Genomic DNA, 6,775 nt, shown 5'->3' with positions numbered 1-6,775 from the left:
TCTTATGTTGATTGAATCAGAAGATTATTCATTCTGATAAAATTATATTAATTACGTGCATATTAATTAGTCATTTTAGATTAAGTTGCACCGGAAGCCAGTGATCTATCACTAAGCGGTTATATATCGTACCAATTTTCACTCCTACTAACTTGATATATGTATTACGTTAATCCTCAAAATATATAAGGTACTGTCAGCGTCAAATAATTAGAGACGCTCAGGGTATTCCAAGAAATAAACCAAAAAGTTAATAATATCGGTACAAACAAAGTTTCCTTATTTTTGTCAACAATATACTCTCTCAAAAGGTCGAGACGTTTAAAATGTCATATAGATCGTTTCAGACAAACCGCCAAAAATATGATTATAGTCATGTCGCCAATGGTAACTTTTATAATTATTTGACGCTGACTGTTACGTTTATATATAAACTTATAAATACCTTCGTTAGTGAACCGAATTAGTTTTGACAATCAAAAAAACCAATGAAACAAACTAATATACCTATCTATTATTACAATTATAGTAAATCATATTAAAGGCAGAATACTTTAGAAAAATATTTTTGACACTCAAATTAAGCGTATAGCATGTGTATAAAATAAAAGGTCAGATAAACCGAGCCTAAAAAAGTGTCTGTAGTCGGTTGAACTTATTAATTAAATTAATATTGTGAGCACGTCATTGTCCATGTTATTATATTATGATTTCGTTTCGTGCAGTGTCGACGTTTAATGAATATTTTATGTAATGTTTCTATGTAATATTACAACGTTACGGTTTATATTTTACAAAACGGAACCTAGCTAAATAACCGTATGTTACAGTACTGTATGAAAATGACATTTAGAAAAACCGGTAGGCATCTCTATAGTTACTCTTTTCCATCAATTTTTTTTTTTATGGAATTACTTGGCGTACGACCTACCTGATCGTAAGTGGTCACCATCACCCATAGACAATGACGCTGTAAGATATATTAACTATTCTCTACATCGTCAATGCGCCACCAACCTTGGGAACTAAGATGCTATGTCTCTTGTAGCTACACTGGCTCACTCACTCTTCAAACCGCAACACAACAATACTGCGTACTGTGTACATGTGTTTATTTATTAAATCTTTTTTTTATTGACTTTGGATATAAATCGATGAATACTAACTCCACGCTTTTTATAAAGTGAGAATTATAATGACTTGCCCACATTTTCAACTATACGATTTCGTACCAATATTAATGAGCTGCCTCGGATAGTATTCACTCTTGACAGAGTACGTTTTTAATATGACGTGTCAGAACTTTTTAATGATACATAATGTAAGTGTAAATTAAAGTTTTAATAAGGCCAATAAACTTCCACGAGATTTTCTCATTTTTGAAGCTCGCATGTCTGGAATACCCCTTACATGAGATACTTCTAGATAGCGTAGGTTTAATTTGGCGGCATAGTTTAATTAACAGGATTCCAAGTCGTGTGTCCTGAGCAAATTGATGAGTTGTGTAGTGCGGGGCGCGGCGACGTGTGCCAAAGTGCCTAAGCTAAGCGGGTTGGCCTAACTCTTGATTAATTTAAATAGGTAAGGAAATTCGCACTCTGCCCCTAAATATTCGCCATTACGAACTACGTATTATGTTTTGAGAATAATGTATTTAATTTTGATTAGTAGCAAATACTCATTTCATTTACAAATACTGGAGATATATCCTTGAATAATGTTTGTCACTTATAGATAACGTTTCAATATTATTTCATAATAAAAGGAAATATTTGTTCAGTTTTTACAAAGTTTATTTGTTCTGTAAGGACGAAATATATGCGTTATTTTGTACAAATATTTGATTTCGGTATAAACAATAAACAATTGGGTCTCCCTATGAATAAAATCAGACTGATTACACCCTAAATAATCGGATTGATCAATGACAATAGAAGTTGAAAATAAGAACAATTTGTAACTTATTACTCTATAACTTTAATAGAATTGATAATTAAAAAAAAACAGACTGCATATTTTTCTTTAACTTCGAAGATGAATCAACGCCATTTTGTGACATTATTTAGGAACATGTTCTAAACTTATCACAGATTAATTAAAAAAACCTTAAAGAATGTGCAACTCAGTACTCGTAACAGAAGTAAAACCTCTTTTGTGCAGCATCGTTTTAGCATGTGTTACATAATACGTACTCATGTTGTTATAGTAACGTATTACTTACATTCTTAATTGAAGTTATCTTCTCAAGCCACCCATAGAAATTGTACTTCGAAATGATTTTAACAAAGACTCATAAACTAGGAGCTTGCAGGGATTTTTTTGAAAAATAAACTGAAGGGAAACCAGTTTTTGTAAATTACAGCTAAACTTGCGAGATAACTTCACCTAAAGAAGTACAGTAACCATAGTATTGTAGGTTTATTACCAAGAGGCCAGCCTTTTGTTTTTATGAAGCATGTTAAGTGAATTTATGACTAAAATATTTCCAATTTTCTTTACTGTTGCTTTTATATGCGCAAATTTTTCACATAATACTTTTAGTTTCACTCTTAGCACTGCAGCATATGGTTTTGATAGTGTTTTTTTAAACCATTCTATATATACACATATGTATATACCAAAAAATATGTAACTAGCAATAACCTATACCTATCATAACATAGTATAAAACAAAGTCGCTTGCCGCTGTCTGTCCCTATGTCTGCTTTGATCTTTAAAATTATACAACGGAATTTGAAGATGTTTTTTAATAGACAGATTATTTCAAGATGAAGGTTTAAATCTAGAATACATGGAGAATATAGTAGAGAATAACTGAAATACATTGTGAGACATTCTGCAGTAAAAATAGTATCAGCATTGTAATCGTGCGAAGTCGGGGCGGGTTACTAGTTCTTAATATACCTAAACGTTAGTAGTAGCACTTTATGTTGACATGGCGATCGTATCGACGGTATAACAGTATATGTATTACAGCGCCATCTATCGGCGAAGTAATACAGTAACTTCAATGGGATATTATGAAAACATTCTTTATGAAATAAAAAACTACCCACGTGGAAATCGCTCTCTGAGATTTCTACACCAAAACACAATGTTAAAGGTTTACAGATTTTTGGATTTTTCCTAATACATGTTCCTCCTCCCTCCGCCTCTTACCTATTATATTTCATAATTCTAGATTAGGTTTTGATTTCCCTCGAATTTATGACATAAACTACCATATATTTTGATTGCGTAGACTTAAAGGTTCGATTTCAGTATTTAAAATGGTGTCTTAGCAAAAAGACAACAGAAAAACGACACTTTATTATTTAATTTTATTTTAGAGTTACGGAACCCTAAACAACGATTTCGATTACCGTGTATCATATAGTCAGACGCTGTCGAAGTACGTAAATTTATTTCAAATAGATAGACCAATATCTTTTTTTATATACAGTAGAGATTTCTCTCTATTGTTTGAAAGTAAACGATATTTAACAAAAAAACCTAAAGATTTTCGCAAGTCCCTTTGAGGCCCGTTAGTTTGTTTATTCTCTGTCACGGTGTGTTGTTGTAGCGAGCCTGAATAATTACTGTTACTAAAGAAGAACTACCGAATAAATACGATTAAAAATACATTTTATATTTTGCAAGATAAATTTTGATCACGAATCTCATTAAAACTTTTCCAGGACTGTTTAAGCATGAAGGTTAATTTATATTGTGATATATTATGCTCGTGATTAAATTTATAATTGGTTTCAATCAATTAACATTTGTTTTTTCGCATTCGAGAATCTTAATTGAGTGAATCGAAATTAAATAGAGTAATTACTTTTGTGTTCCGATGTATGTTTATTTTGAATAGATTAGTGTGCTGTATTTTAAATTAAATTAAGGAAAATAATAATCGAACACTACTCGTTCTTCAAGTCTGCAGTGACGTACTGTAAGAATTCACTTCGCAAAACACTCGTGAAATTTTGACAGCTGATTTACGGTGATATGAATTTGAAACGTATCGCATAAAATATGTTATAATCATTAAAGTCAATGTTGCATATAACCATCTATAACTATATATACTATAACCTAAATATGATATTTCACGTTCTTTTTTGCGGTATGTTTCTTCTTTCAGAATAGGTACCTCTACTGGTTTAATTCTAACCAAACAAGCGGTAAATTTCAGTCAATCAAGAGTAACGCCTCTTCATTGAATAAAGATGTTCTCTTTGACTTTGAGACGAAAGTTAAACTGTGAAATATTCGTTATATCGCTATCGGTGACCAGGGGGACTTACTTAGCTTACAATTGTTAAAAGTTAATTGACAATTTCTGTCACAGTGACCTACCTCAAGGGAGTCTAGGGAAATGCGGCTGCACATGAGATATTTTTAGTGCAAGTGTGTCCGCAAACACGAGCGTGATATCTGTTTCTTCAAACAGATAAAATGAAAACTTATAGACAAACAGTACAATTTTCTTTATTTCTATTTTTTGGTAATCTCCGAAGTTTCAGTTCAGCGCAGTCACGATATGGCTGTTGAAAGGTACACCGTATGACTACCTTTACGTGTTTTCCAAGGCACGGAAAAAAAATGCTTAACTCCGGACTCTAAGAATTTCTCAACTGAAAAACACAACTTGACCTGGCTTGACCTGGACTTAATTACCTATACTTTACTTATTCAGATGTTACTAATTATTCATTAATGATTTTTAAAATAATGTTTTTCTGTTGCTTTTGATTCAAAGAGGCCATCGCTTTTTCAAAGCGTAGTAGCCCGTATTCCTTGGTTCAAGAAGGTATACGCTTAGGTTTATAATGATTAAAATAATAATAATTAAACTATTACCTTTTTAGCTGTACACTTTAAGTTTATGCTGCTATGTTTTGATAGCGATGTAACTACGATTTTAAAACTCTTAAAATGTCTTGCCAAATTTATTTGATCTGACGTGAACCTGATTTAAATTTTTCGGTAAAAATTGAAGTCATTATATTTATACAAATAGTTTACTAAATTATGACGTATCTGTGAATATTTATCATTTTTGATACGCAGACGCTACCGCCAAAAATATATATATTCTTTAATTTCTATGGTAAATTAGCTATTCATGGAGATGTAAGAATTCCTATTTTAGTAAATAACTTTGAATTATTCATGCGGAATACGTGCGCAATGAGGAGTCGGAAACGACTCAGATAAATACTGGGGGGATTAACTAACTTTCTTCATTATCACAACGTACATGAGGACATGAATGTAATTAATGGGGATATATAGGAAATGAGCTCAGCTATCTGCGTTCCAATTACGTATTGTAATTTCATTCAACAGTTTGTATTGCTTCAGGATGTTACCAATGAATTGGCGATTTATAATATCTTTGTTTGTGTGTTGACATTGTTGCCATTATCAAACATTGTTACTTAATTAAAACTATCAGTTATTGTTTCGATATTCGAAATTTAAAAAATCGGTTTATAGTGTGTGTCTACCTATGAGCATGTGTGTGAAATGAAATGTCAGAATATGCGAGATTAGTTATAATAATTAGGGTCATACGTATTAAAGTGGCGTATTATCGTAAATTGCTAGTAAACATTCACGTTCGAGATACCAAGAGAATTCCAACAGAATCGCATAGCTGTAGTAAAATCCCCGATCCAATCGAAGGTTTTTGGGTTTTTCTACAAATAAATTCCTGGATTTAAGAACGCTGTGTTACACTTCCGCATTCGGACAGAACGTAAAGCTATTGGTCCTGCGTCTTTTCTCTCTGGTCACGTCGAATTTTCGTCGCTTCATACTGCAAGAGTAAGGGATACGTAATGCATCTGAGTTTGTGAGAAGTTTACGTTTAAGTTTAGTTTTTAAGTTTAGTTTAGTTTAATCAACTCGAAAAAAAAATAATTATATAACTGTTATTGATAAAATGTATCGCAGTTATTCCTTGTTACTTAAAGAATTAATTGATTTAGTGTACTTGTATTATATAAATATTATTGTTTTTTAATTTAATAAATAATACATGAATTAAGTTTCCCATTCAACATTTTTGAAGGATGACAAATGAAACGATGGATGGACTGTGTGAAAGGTGATATGGCTGGAAAGAATGTTACTTGTGATGACGTCAGACGGGGAAGTATGCAAGAAGACATGCTGTGCCGACCCCTAGTAAATTGTGATGAGGAGGATCATGATGTTATATGGTCTAAGAAATATACATATAATGAAATAAATCAAAAAATACGTTTATTCATTATTTTAAAACTCGAATTATACATTGTCTAGTGTGTTTTTTGACATTTGCAATAAAAACATATATTCAATAAATATATAGGAAGAAACTGAATTGTAATTAATATATCCTACATTCTTTGTGATAAACAATAGTCTTTTTAAAAACAAAATCCAAACGGGAACACCTCATTGCGCCAATATTATGTAGACTTTATTGAAAAAATGCAATTTTATGGTTCAAGTAATTCTGTCGGTGACAATTTCAATTTATTTAAAAATAATTTTTCACTTACATTACCGTAATCAAATGGCTTTTGTGTAAAATCTCGTTACAGCGATGTTATTACGGCGGTAATTTCCCGCCGTCAGTTTGCAGTTTGACAGTCGGGATAATGCAGGGCCTAGGGATAAATAGCCGTAGCGCTAAGATTAATGTATACTGTACACGTGATTAACATTGCGAATCAGATCGAATGCCTCTTGATCTGATTCGACTTATGCTAATAAGGAGTTCTGAATAACGTACATTCAA

This window comes from Vanessa cardui, chromosome 2 (genome assembly GCF_905220365.1).
Source record: "Vanessa cardui chromosome 2, ilVanCard2.1, whole genome shotgun sequence".
NCBI classification, from domain to species: Eukaryota; Metazoa; Arthropoda; class Insecta; order Lepidoptera; family Nymphalidae; genus Vanessa; species Vanessa cardui.
The sequence above is the reverse complement of the archived record's forward strand: the minus strand, read 5'-3'. Positions refer to the sequence as shown.